Source organism: Octodon degus, unplaced genomic scaffold (assembly GCF_000260255.1).
Source record: "Octodon degus isolate 3935 unplaced genomic scaffold, OctDeg1.0 scaffold00018, whole genome shotgun sequence".
Taxonomy (NCBI): domain Eukaryota; kingdom Metazoa; phylum Chordata; class Mammalia; order Rodentia; family Octodontidae; genus Octodon; species Octodon degus.
The window spans coordinates 6091788-6106231 of record NW_004524594.1 but is presented as its reverse complement, the minus strand read 5'-3'; the positions used below and the strand labels follow the sequence as shown (position 1 = coordinate 6106231).

Below are 14444 nucleotides of genomic sequence, written 5' to 3'. Positions count from 1 at the left end.
CCTATCCATTATTCAAATATTAAGAATAGGATAATAACATTGTATTTTGAAATGCCAGATGTTTATTGTAATGAAAAAATCAAATAGAGAGGCATAATTCATAAAGAAAACTGACATAATTATAAAATATATGGAGTTTTTAATCTAGTTGGATGTTAGTCACATATGTGTATATCTACTTAAGCAACAAATTAAAACAAAAATTAAAATCTCTAGGAAAATTATCCAGTTTTTTTGAAGAGTTAGAAGCTATATCTTACTTTAATGATAAGAGAAGACTTAGCTCTGGTGAAATAGCTCGGTGGAATAAGCACCTGCCTGGAAAGCACAGGGTATTGAGTTTAATCCCCGGCAAGCAAAAAAAGAGAAAAAAATTGTATTTGGGTGGGCCATATAGCTCAGCAGATTAAAACACCTGCTTAGGGTGCTTTAACATCGTTGTCCGATCCCCAGCATGCCGCGCCACCACCTCTCACTGCCCCTGGGGCACGCTGAGATTGTAAATGAGACTGAATGTGGTGGTGTGCACCTGTATTCCCAGGACTTGGAAAGCTGAACACAAGAGGATCACTAGGAGTCTGATCTGTGTAGTGAGACCCTGAAGACCCTATACTAAATATTAAAAAAGACTTTAAGAATAAATACTATTTCAACATGTTTCTTGAAAATTGGATGTAGAATTAACATAAATATATAAACTAAAGAACATTACTTGTTTACTGGGTTTGCTTAAGTTAAATGATAGAAGCAATTATATCTCAGTGGTAGGGAGTATGTTTTACATACACGAAGCTAGAGATCTGATCCTCAGGACTGCCAAATAATTTTGTCACAGAAAAACATGTTAGATTTCCATCACTGTAAAAATAAAAAATCTAAGAAGATGAATTTACACGAGGAAGGTTTATTTTGGCTGACAGTGTCAGAATTTCAGTCCATAGTCAGCAAGCTCCACTGGTTCTGTTCCTGTGTTAAGTATGTGAAGGCTGCTTACCTTATGGGAGACAGAAAACCCCGACAGAGAAAGAAAGGCGTCAGAGAGATGAAATACCTCTCAAAGGTCTGTCCTGGGCAGCTGCTGTTCTCTAAGTAGCCCTGCCTCTTTCAGTTTCCGCCCTTTCCCAAAACCTCTTTTTAAAAAATTCATTTTTGGTACAGAGGATTGACCTTGGAACCTTATGCTTGCCAGGCAGGCACATAGGCCTCTGAGCTATGTCTCCAGCCGCTACAAGCTAATTATAGCAGGAATCCATTATTGGTTCAATCCATTGCTGAGATTAGAGCTCTCAATGTCCTAGAACCTAACCAAACCCCCCTCCTGAACACTGCTGCACTATGAACAAAACTTTACCACATGAACTTTTGAGGGACATTTTATGATAAAGCTATCACAATTGGGTGTAGTACTCTAAGTCAAAATATTTACTAAATAAACTTAATAATTCAACATGAAAGCCATCTCACATGTCCAGCTACAGTATAAAAGCTTTATCATGCGTGCATCCAAAGGAAATTAAGGTTTCTGAGTACAAGAAATTGAATAGAAAAATAAATAAACAAATGAAAAGAAAGGGAGTAGGAGGAAAGTAAGGTTGAGAATTATTATTATTATTATTATTTTTCCCAGTTGAAAATAATTTAGATAAGGAAACACACGCAGTGAGAGAAGAACCAGATGTCAGCATTTCTCTCAGAATATTTGCCTCAGAACAAAAATTAATAAACAATATTCTGATATAAATTTATATTAGATATGGGTTCTTAAATATGTCAATAGTACCCTGGTTCTATTAGGGGTGCTGTTTGCTCTCCCACCCAATCCCTGAAGAGTGCGATGATCTTGCTCTGCAATTAGGATCAGTGCAAGAAGTCGGACTTCTAACAAATGACCTGATACCTATTTTTTAAGGTAAATTTATTCTTGCTTACTCTCTTTGTTTCTTAGTCTTTCACATTGTATTTTAATTTAGTAATAGTCTAACTTGGATATGAAGCTTCATTTGAAATTTATAAAACACGCAGAATGGTGCCAGGTATATAATAAATTCTCTATTCTAGTAACTTTTATTTTATTTTATTTTTTGGTACCAGGGATTGAACTCAGGATCACGTGCTTGCCAGGCAGGCACTTACAACACTGAGCTATCTTCCTGGCCTATTATGATTATTTATTAATATTTGTTATTATTTATTAGATTAGTGTTATTTGATTCATAACTATTTTTAATGTCCAACTATAGGTGACATGAATGCCCTAATTAAGGAAGCATCTTGATAGTTGTTAACTACTTTTGAAATGTCAACAAAGCTTTTGTTAAATACATATACTGTTTCATCTAGATTTCTACTTTCCAGATAAAAGAGTAGAGATATGAAGTTTTTATTTAATCTTTTCCATTATAAAGATACTTTAATATTTTTCTTCAATGGATTCTCAAAAGGCAAATGTAATTTTAAAATGTATCTATTCCCTTATCTGAAATTCACTCATAAGCAAATCTTGTACACACCAATAAACAATTTTGGCTTATGTCCCTCCTCTTACCAGACAGTTGCAGTTTATCTGACACTGTGTTCTCTCTTTTTGAATAAGTTATGGCCGTCGATGCTGACAACTGATCTCTAGCTCATAGCTATAGTAAGCCTTGGCTAGCATTGCTGGTTCTGCAGGTGTGACAGGTTAATCCATGCCCAGCATGTGTCCATCCCTGGAAAAATAAATCACTGTGGTTTAGATGGTAGAAGGAGGAATTTAAGGCATGATTCCGGGTGAAGGGCTCCGCGTGGTTTTCTGTCTATGGAGTAGCAGGTGGACATTCTGAGGGAGAGATGGTTATGCTTGTTGCAATCTATGGAATGCCACTCTGTTGGGCGCATAGGGGAAGGGAAAGCTCAGCACTGGGGTGGACGGTGACAGCAATCGACCACAGTCAGCTTGCTACAACATTCTGACTTGTTATGCATATAAAGCTTCTTCTGTGGTGGACGAGTCCAAGATGGTGCTAATACGCAGTGCAGAGATGTTCAGCTGTGAGGCTCACTTCCACAATTTATTCCCTGATCTTTCTCTCACTTTCTCTGTCCTTGATCTTACCACCTTGCTCTCTTCTGATGACTGGCCACTTAACAAGGCTTTTACAGTGTGGATGAGTCTCTATCTGCCCTTAATTTTGGCCACTTCTTTTTTCCATATGAAATATAAAAGGATGTACCCAGCAGGGCATTCTGCTCATAAGGAAAATTTTCTGTAAAGACAAAATCTAAGGGTGGCTGTGGGTTCTAAATATAGCTCCCAAAAGTAAGATGCTGTAACTTTAGAAAACAATTTAATGTTTTATTTATTTAATTGGTGCGGGGTCTCACTATGCAGCTCGGACTCACAGTGATCCTCCTATCTCAGTCTCCTCAGGGCTGGGATTGCAGACATTCTCCACCACGCCCAGCTTTGGGGGCTGCATGGCGTGACCATGGTTCTGGGGCTGGTAGGGCATGCGGTACTGGGGGTTGAGCCCGGATGCTTGCACTTGCGAAGCAGGCAGTTAGACCGCCAAACTATCTCCCCAGCCCAAGATGCTGTAACTGAATCCCCCGTGCAGTGGCAGCCAGAGGTGGCATCTTCAGGATGAGACCGAGCTACAAAAGCTCTTTCACTCTGAATGAGATTAAAGACCATACAAAGCATTTCACAGCCTGTGGTCCCTTTTGCCCCCATCATCTCAGTGCGCAGTGTACATTTTCTGCTGTCTGACGGCACAACAGGAGGCTTCCCTCAGACACCGAATGCCAACAACTTTGTCTTGGAACTCCAACCTCCAGAAAAGTAATAAATGTTTGGCTCTTTCTTATTATTCAGATTTATGCATTTTTATAGGAAAACCCTTTGATAGAATTTCTTGATATGTCCTCTGTGTGAATCTTAAAATATTCCTGATTTTCATGGAATGTAAGAGGATTAAGACACATTATAATATGACCATCACATACTTCTAGCTAATTCAGTACAAGAAGCCTCATCATACGTAACTCATGTTCAGAATTTTTTTCTTCATTCTCCTTATAGCTACATGAAAAAGGAGTCCCTTGTTTGGGCTGAGAGAGCAGCCAAAATACAACATACTTGAGGTCCAACTGTTATTGGACTAACCCTTTGCATTTCTGCCCTGTACCTCTGATCCACTTCCTATTTCATTCTACTCTATCTCTTCCATTGTTGCTCCAGAACTCACTCAAACGCACTCACTGAGGGGCCTGAGAAATCTCTAGGGCTGATAGGCTGTTCTGGGTCTCTGGTCACTTTTTTCCTTGTCCATCTTTCTGTGAAGACCAATATGCATGTTTGAAGCCATTTTAAAGGTGCATTATCCTGTTGGAAACGGCATAGAAGTCTTTGACTTATAATGATTCTCATGGGGAGAGCAGCCATAAATTTATGGTGTTTCTTCTACCACAGATGGATTTTGTAAGTAGGGCTTTATTCACTACATACCAGACAACATTAGCCCTTGCACCAAAGCTTTGTCAGTCTGTATATGGATCACAGTACTACTTCTTGGTGTGGCACATATGGTTTGTGGAAGTCAAGGATGCTATCAAACACTGTACTCACTTCTCTGCAGTGGGAAGGTGAGAGAAACAAAAATTTGTATATTAGGTTGATGGAATTTCTTTGTATATCTTATTTGTGAATCTTACCACATCCTCAAGTTGCAAAGAAGGTTTCATTCACTTTGCAGGTCAATGTGTATGATAAAGGATAACAGGACACCTAGCACAATACATTCAAATACCTGCTAGCTGTCCATAGAGTGGGCCAATACGAAGTTCCATGAAAATAGGAAGGGGTCATAATATTGCACTATGGAAGACAGCAAAATAAAGCATGAAGCTTAGGCAAAAAAAAAAAAAAAAATAGATGTACACTTTTGTCTATTTTGTGTAGCACTGTACTGGGGCATCATTTGTCTTAGTCACTGTTCTCCTCCCCAAGACAAAATGGCCAACACTTACAAGTTAAAAGAGGAGAGGTTTGTACCAGCTCACAGTTTGTACTGATTTCCTCCCCGTAGTTTCCTGGTTCCAAGAGAAGGTGACATGGCCTTGCAGGGGAGAAACAATTCATGGCAGAGCCGGCAGGGGGCAGCAATGAGTAAACCTCCCTTTCCCTTTTATCTCACTCTGAATACAAGCCTTTTTGGTGGCGCTGTGCATATCCAGATTGGAGTTTCCACTATCAGCAACCAGAACTACACTAACCTAATTTACCCGATCAGTGGCTGAATACACTTGAGGCCATCTCGATCTGCTCTTGGATGCATACCATATTCACCATAGGAAGGGGTGTTACTGAGTAGAATTTTGAGTAGTCAGCTTTCATTCTCTATTATCCATCTGCTCCTTTTTGGCAGGACAGGGAGCTCAACATCTGTCCAGAATGATCTTAAGCTCTTGATCAAAATAATCCTTCTGTCTCAGCCTCATGAGTAACTGGGATTAAACAAGTGTACTCAGTTTTATCTTCATTTTAGAGTATGTAAATGGAAAACTAAATATAGAATATTACACTCATCTTCTTCATATGTGAATTAAGCACAAAAATAAAATACAGGTAACAGGAGGAGAGGAGATAGATCTTCTGCAAGTGGAAAGAAGGCGAAGAAACGAGGGGGAAGAAAGAGGAGGGAAAATTATTTAAGAGGAACTAAGATGCGTTATAAGCATGCAGAAATTTCTCACAATAAATGTAGTCACTGTGTACTGTAAATTTGTGCTAAGAAAAATAAAAGTTTTAACAATGTAAAAGTTAAGTTATCTATGTTATTTGCTTTTGGATGTGAAATCGTTTTACTTTTAGTATCTTGTCTGCGAATAAGGTGAGACACACTCAGAGGCTTTTGCTTGCGTTATTAAGTCTGCCATTCCAATTATCCTTTTGTAAGTTGGGAATCAGTCACATAGCGGTTCTGTGCACCCAGCGTGCTGCTATAAGCTGGACTTCGATAAGCAATTCATTTATTATCTGGCCCTCATGTGATTCCATCCCTGTCACACTAGCTAAGTGACACCCTGAGTGCCTGCAGCTATCAGAGGATACTCAGCCTTAGTGTCTAGTAGTCCATACAGAGTGTGAGAATTTTTTCTCTTTAATTATAGGGCATTGATTACTAGTCTGGGGGATAAGGTCACTATGGAATATAGTCTGTTTTACAGAGTCTTTCTTCCTGATAATTCAGGCTCACTTTTAATAACTTGAGTTCTAAGTATAAAAATTGGTACATATTTTAAAACTCATCAAATTATATTTGATTGGCGATACATTAGAGTCCTATCACTGGGGTTGGGGAGACAGTTTGGTGTTCTAAGTGCCTGCCTGGCAAGCACAAGAACTTGAGTTCCATCCCTGGTACTACATGCTGTGCTGGCCCCAGAGCCCAAGGTGCGCCACGCCAGCCGAGGAGACTGGGCATGGTGACGCATGCCTGTAGTCCCAGAGCTGGGGAGGCTGAGACAGGAGGGTCATTATGAGTCAGAGCTGCATAGTGAGACCCTGTACCAAATAAATTAATTAATTAAAAGCAAATAAATAAAATCCTACATCTGCATGGCATCCGAGAGCTCGACTCTGTAACATCACTTGGTGTTCTGTGTAGCTTGCAGACACTGCTGTCCACAGATTCGCCTGTGCTACTAGTGCCTTTGCGAGCACATTATTGCTTCAACAGAGGACTGCTCTAGATCCTGCTCTCAGTACTTTAACCGTTGAGCTACAGTCATTTACCTGGCATGTTCTTCCCTAGCATTCTCAAGTTGAGAGCCTCTTAATCCCCTTTGTACCTATTTTACACCCTGTTGATTTGGCATGGAGAGCTGTACACAAGCCCCAAAGGCCACTTTAGGAAAGTGATGGTATTGTTTCTAAAAATCTGCATCAGAGTTTTAAAATCTAGGAGTGGGATTCCACCTTGGCAAATTCTTGCTTTTGAACATCAAGCAGCAGGAGATAAGACCCCATTTATAAGTTGTTCAGCCAAGATGCTCACTTTCCTATTTAACTCTAAATTGTTCACATTTTGGTGTGAGTCTTTGTCATTTTCCAGTGCATCTATGTTACTGAACAACAGCGGGCAGGTTCCACCGCCATCTCCTTCTGACTCCCTTGAGCTAATGCCCAGCTAGAGCCTTCCCTTCCAATGGAATCCATGCTATGTCATCACTGTGGAGTTGCTGCCCTGTCATCACGGACCACGACAAGTTCAGTCAGCTCTGGACCTACCAGGGGTGCGGTCCTGCACATGGGCATCCAGACAGCAGGTGACAGACCTCCACCATCCCTCTTTGTGGTCTGCCTCCATGATCATCCCTGGCACTGACTCTGCTATGCCAGACTCATCTGGGAACACTGAAGTGGAAACCTTCTCAGAAAGTGTGTCAGAAAGTGAGCTGCATATAACTGGGAAGAGAGGAACAATGCAGTGGTGGTCAGAAGGGGAAGCTGAACTTCAATGTGGCAGCAACGTGGTCCAATGAAGAACTCAGAAGCTGGAAGGCCCATTCTTTAAGTCCCAAATTGAGACAACAGAGCCAGGTCTTTGGGTCCCCCAGTGACGTGCAAGTGACAGATGTACTCTGTCCTAAGAGAAGGCATCAACTGGTGAGAAGAATACATTTCAGGGGAGAAGACAATCCATGAGTACTTAGCCACCAATTCTTTGGAGAACTGAGCTAAAAAAGAGTCCATCCCATAGTGGAATACATGTATTTGCTAAATTATTATTTCCTCCTTTTGCAGATCAGGATTTATGGATGCTTAGTAAATTAAATCTCTTGCTCAAAATGCCATAGCTAGAACATTATAGCAATGAGATTTAGAGGCATGCTTTCTGTCCTGGATGGATCCAAGGCACTGCTTGATTTTCTCTCATTGGTGAACTTCCTTACTCTTAGATAGTAAAGCTGATATGGCAAGGTACTCAGTTTTTCCAAACTTCTAAAATCCTTGGGGGGGGGGGCGGGGAGAAGGCTGAGTAGACTAAGCGCTTCCCTGGCAAGCACAAGGGCCTGAGTTCAATCCCTGGTTCTGCAAAAAAATAAAAATAAAAATAAAAATAAATAAATAAAATTCTTGATAGCCTAAACCATTCTTTGTATCTGGGATACACGTGGGTCTATGTTGAGGGAGCTCTGCTGTAGCAATCCACCCCTTTGAAGAGTTTCACCAACTGCTACTTGAACATCCATCTTCCCTTTGTAAGTTTGCATGACGTTCTTTTAAGTTCTTGCATTTCTTTTTTTTTTTTAAGCTGTCCAGTTTTATTGAACATGTTACAAAATGAGGTTCAGTAAAAAAGAACAAAGCCCATGTCATCCTCAGATTCCTCCGATTCTTCTGTCTTTGTTTCCACCTTCTTCTCCTCAGCTGCGGCAGCAGCGATGGAGAGGGCAGGGCCACCTGCTGGTGCAAGGCTGGATGCAGGGGCGGGGCCTACAGCCCCTACATTGCAGATGAGGCTCCCAATGTTGACATTGGCCAGGGCCTTTGCAAGCAAGCCAGGTCAAAATGGTTCGACACTGACACCAGCCGCTTTAATGAGAACTTGATCTTATTCTCCATCACAGTTATCTCGTCGTCATGCAGGATAAGGGCGGAGTAGATGTAGGCGAGCTCAGAGATGGAGGCCATGATGCAACCCACTGGGCACGGTGCTATTCGCTTGAAGAAGTGAGGGCCTCACCCCAACGCAGCCTTAGCTTCCTTGGAAGAACCGAGCACCTTGGCGGCAGCTGAGGACTGCATTTTATTTTGTTTGACCATCTTATATCCCTTGTGCATTATGACACTCACAGTTCTCAGGTCAAAATTCTAATACCCTGTCATCTCAAACCACTGAGAAAAATTACTTGAAATGTCTGACAATCAGTTGACCCAGGTATGGAATGGGACCTACTCACTGCATGATATTAATCTATGAATAATAAGAGATGATACTTCTGTGAATCCCATGCTGTTTAAAGGTTATATACATAAAAATCTCTGGGGTCATCCAGATAGCTCAGAGTATTAAAGCACCTGCTTAGGCAAATGCAGGGACAGGGTTTCCATACCCTGCGTGCAGTGCCGGCCCCTCCCCTGAGGTGCACTGAAGGCAATTGAGACTGGGCGTGGTGGCACGAGCCTGTAATCCCAGAGCTTGAGAGACTGGAAACAGGAGGATCACTATGAGTCTGATCTGTGTAGTGAGGTCTGTAGACCCTGTACCAAACACATTAAATAAATAAATAAATAAATAAATAAATAAATAAATATCTCTGACTTCAAATACTAAAAATATTGCCACATTCAAAGCAGGAATATTTCCAGAGTTGCCTTTCCTGGTGTTTGCACCACTCATTCATGATCTTGTTTGTTCCTATGTTTTATTCACTCCATTAGAAATAGTGAGTGATAAGGGCTGAGGTCTAAGCACCTGCTTGGCAAGCGCAAGGACCCAGGTTTGATTCCCCAGTACCACGAGCATGGTAGCACACCCTTGTAATCCCAGCACTGGGGAGGCTAACATAGGAGGATCACTAAGAGTCTGAGCTGCATAGCAAGACCCTGTACCAAATAAATAAATAAATAATTAAATAAATAAACAAATAAATAATAAACTAGTGAGTGATGTAATGGTTGATTTTTTTTTTCTTTTTATTTTGTGTACCAGGGATTGAACTCAGGACCTTGTGCCTGCCAGGCAGACACTTATCCCACTGAGCTAACTCCCTGGCCTGTCAATAATATTGCCTTTCATTTCCATGTAGATATTTCATAGTAGATATTCATAGAAGATAGTCAATAAAACTCTTAGTGCTTTAGAACCCTCCAAAACTTATTTATGATAGAATGTATTTGAGGTGTTTTTCTTTTTTACATTTTTCCTAATATGAAAAATGGCATGAACTATTTACCTTTGGAAATTGTGCTTCATGGCCTGCAAGCAGGCGCAGGGACCTGGGGTTTGATCCCCAGGCCTGCTGTGCTAGCCCTGTCCCTGGGGCATGCTGAGATGGCAATTGAGATTGGGTGTGGTGGCACCCAACTGCAATCCCAGCTCTTGGGACGCTGTAAACAGAAGAATCACTATGAATCTGATCAAGTAGTGAGACCCTAAACACCCTGTAGACCCTTTCCTAAAATACAAAAAATAAAATTGTGCTTCATGTGGTATTTTTTCTATTAGTGTTCTTATTTTTATTAAATGTTCTTATTTCAGAACATACAAGACAGCAAAATCAAGAGCAAGCAAGAGATAGAGACAGAGACAGAGACAGACAAAGAGAGAGAGAGAGAGAGAGAGAGAGAGAGAGAGAGAGAGAGAGAGAGAGAGGAGAGAGAGAGAGAAATTTTGACATACTTTTCCCTAATGGCTTTTGATTGATTAGACAAAAGGAGAGAAGAAAGAAAATAAGAAAAGCTTAAGAAGCAGTAAGTTGGAAGAGCAATATTGACTGAGAAGGAGCAGAATGGTTTTGTCCTTTTTGCCTTTTGAAATTGGTTCAAGTTTACTTTTGAAGTCATTTTCAGCGGGAAATAGATTATAAACGCAGAGTTTTCTTAAGGGGCCATCTACTTCTTTTATCCTTTGTGCTTTTCAAAGAAACACAAAAGGTAGGTGGGACCCATGAAACTGAAACTGCTTTCTTAAGTGAGATGGTGAAGGGGAGATTCCAGACCCTGAACACTATCCAGAGCCTTAGAGATTGAAGCTCCCTGAAGTGGAGTGAATTTGATCTCCTGACACTTAAAAGTGCTGAAGGGAAACATTTCCTGCATTCACTGATTGATATGGCACATGAACCTGGCCAATGTGCAGAAGATTTAAGATTCATGCAGTAAAAGATTTATAGGGGTGTGTGTGTGTGTGTGTGTGTGTGTGTGTGTCCCCCCATCCGTGATGTCTATGCATGAGTGTTCACATGCAAGTGTTTTTGTGTTGCTCTGTGTGATGACAGCAAAAAATCTAGATCCAGGGAAATCCAGATTTAATGGCATCTCAGTTGGTATCGAATGGTTTATAAAATGGACAGCAGTCTTCATTTACTCCTTGTCACTCTCATTTTCCTTAAAGAGATTTTTATTTGGAGGAAAGGAGGAGGATGTGTCACAGCACATGACTTGGAGGAATGAGACAGACAAAAGCACGTCACCTCCAACCCTCATTCTCTAGCATCCTTCTTCCTAAGAATGTAGTTCCTTCCGTAGGATGCTTGCCACCATCTTCTTTGAAAATTTGTTCTATGACTCCAGGATAATCACTCCAGAACAGTATCTGGTAAGACAGGTACTTTTGTTGAATATATGAAAAGTGATTTGAATTCATCTTATTTGAAGTGGCCTTGTAATAGTCCATCATTCTTTTATCAAGCCTTTTCCTCTAAAGCATAGAGGGCCAAGAGTGAAGCAAACAGGGAAGAAGAACCAAAGCACACACAGGTTTAAGTGGTGCTCTTGCTTGCTGGTCAAGTGGACTCATCCTGGTCCCAGTCTGACAGTAATTAATATAGTTTATAGTTCTAAGCTAGTATAAACTTAGCCAAGCCATCTCCTTTCCCTCCACATATACAGTAATAAATGTGATGAGCTATTGAATGTGGATGAAAACTTGTGTAATTTTTTTGATTGCTGATTGCCTAAAAATATATAAGTACATAAATTTTTGATTTAAATTCAACAACTGCTCTATCTTTGTTCTGAAGAAAGTAAAAGAATGCCTGCCCTGAGTTCACTGTATAATTAATAATGCAACATGGACTCAGAGGAAATGAACAACACTTAGGTATAGATAAGCAGTATAACTATATATAGGATCAAGTGTAAGAGCCAGGGACCTCCACTCTTCCAAAGCACTAATATGCGTACACATACATATTTGTAGACGTGTTATATAACATAGGGTGCAGAAAATGTAAGTTGGCTAACATAGCCCTTAAGCTACCATTCTACAATATTAGAAAAAGAATATAGATACTGGGGAAAAGAATTCCCAGTGAGGCAGAGCCTAGGTAATGCTCACTGCAGGTACGAAGAGGATTGAAATGTAGCCTTCTGGTGCAGACATTGCAAAACCACACGTTCTTCCCCTGTGGTAGGAAAAAGCATGGCAAGATTCGTCCCCATTCTGCATTAGGCAGTGCTGTAGAAGACAGAGTTCATTGGTATTCAGCAACAGCATCTGAAAAATGCTGTAATTCTTGGAGGAGTGAGAAGGTTCCTTAAAATCTCTATCCTGTGGGTAACACGCCTGCTTCCCGGGGTGCACGCATCTGAGGTCTGAGTGGTTTTGGAAATCTTGCCTCGCAGCCTTTTTGCCACCATAATTCAATAATGCTTTAGCTATGCAATGAGATTTTGGAATTAGTGTTCTTGGTGTATTTTTGGGGGGGTTAAGAGAGAGAAATTTACAACAACAAAAATAAATCTGCACAAGAAACTTCCATCATTCCAAGTGGCAGCAGAAAGTCATTAAAAATGACAAGAAATATACATCTATATTATATTTATGAAACTTGTGAATGCTGATGAAATATTCCTTTTATTTTCTTCGGCAATGTCTCTGTATTTCCAGGAGTACTGCATTATATAAATTTTCTCTCCCATCTGATGAGTAGGTTTATAGACTATTTATCCTAACAGGAATAACTTAGAAAATAAACCTCTGGCTTGTAAAGAGGGTTAGTGTTAGGGTTAGGGTTGGCATCATTTTGGTCCAGAATTTTCTTATTTATAGTCCAATAGGGACAAGTTGGATCTAGTGTAAGGTGAAGTGTTTGCTGATAATTCCAACAGTCTCTATCTGGGATTCTCATTGTGGGCCTTGCCATTCTTCATTTGTAAGTTTTAAGTCTGAGTTTTGTCATTTACAAAATAAAGATAACAATACTGGCTCCTTCGCTGGCTTGTTGGAGGAAATCAAGTAAAATACTGTAATTGTAGAGCATAGCTTTTTAATTAGCTTCTGAGCAGAGCAGCTAGACAGTCAATAGAGATAGTGTGGAATGACTAGCTATATTGATAAGAATTAAGAATAAGCAGTGAACTAGGGCTGTGACCTGGAATGAATATTCTTCAGGAAACAGGGAATGCAGCCCTTCCTGCTTAAAGGCAGGCACTACCACCTAAATTTTGAGGAATTTAAAATACAATAAACCTCTTTTAACATAAAATGTAGCCCATCCTCTCCTCAGCAAATCTGAGGTTATTGTAATATAAAATAACTAAGTCTTTCTAAGATCTCAGTGTAGTGTGAACACTATGTGAAAGAGTTGGACTGGAGCACCTGAGCTCCAATTGGTCATTTAAATTCACAGAGCCACCTGGGACAGATGACCAGGAAAGAAGTGAGGAATTCCTGTGCTCCACTTATCCACTTGCCTAACGATGACTCAAGTGTATCCTTTCTTGTGGCAGAGTAATACGCCATTGTACGTAAAGGCCACATTTTTGTTTGTCCATTCATCTGCTGATGGGGCAAAGGGGTTGGATCCAAGATTTAATTATAAGAAATTGTGCAGCTTTGAACTTGGATAGGCATGAATCACTGTAATGTGATTCTTTTGACTCTTTCAGGAAGGTAACTAGAAAGGGAACAGCTGGGCTAAATAGGACCTCTAGTTTTAGTTTTCTGAGCAGTCTCCATATTGATTTCCATATTGCTAACAGGAACTTACACTCCTATCAGTGAGAGGGTTTCTTTTTCCCACAGCCTCACCAGCATTTGTTATTGGTTGATTTCTTGATGATAATCACCTCAATAGCACCATCATGGTTTAGAACTACCCTTCCTGTTCTTCTATCCTGGTAAAGGGCTTGTGACAAAGAACCAGAGCTGCCCCCTTGCTGTCCGTAGTTCCTTGCTATTTTGCAGTTCAACTTTCACAGAGTAGCTGTTTCATAAGTTTTCAAACAATTACATTTTTTGTTATATAGGTCTTTCTTTATCTTGGTCTTAACCATCGGGCCCAAAAGTAAAAAAAAAAAAAGGTTTAAAAAGTAAAGTCATATTAATATGCTGAGCTATAAAAGGCTCAAGTCAACAACTTCTGACATTGCCAGTCCTGCAGATAACCCACTACTGTTATGAACTACTGGACTATATTGGATTGCTTTGCTGAGTTTGCATACCTACAATATGTAAATGGCAATGGAATACCCATCTTTGACAAAGGTAAACTAAAAAGAGGAATATAAATGAAGGACCATTTTGTACTGAAAAAATATATATGTATATACAAAATAGCATAGTTATTCAGCCACTTTCTCTTAATTCAATGAGAAGAAAGTTTTGAACTAATAGTGTTTAGACAATATATCATGTCTGTATCTTGTACTATGAATAACTACTACAAAGACAATAATACGCAATGTATTAATTATTGTAACTGTCCTACTAAGCTGTTTTGAAACTGTCTCA

General features: G+C 40.1%; 1 pseudogene; it reads right to left on the bottom strand.

Moving 5' to 3' along the window:
* Positions 1-8333: 8333 nt before the first annotated feature.
* Positions 8334-8677, bottom strand: LOC101564268 (annotated as a pseudogene).
* Positions 8678-14444: the final 5767 nt, after the last annotated feature.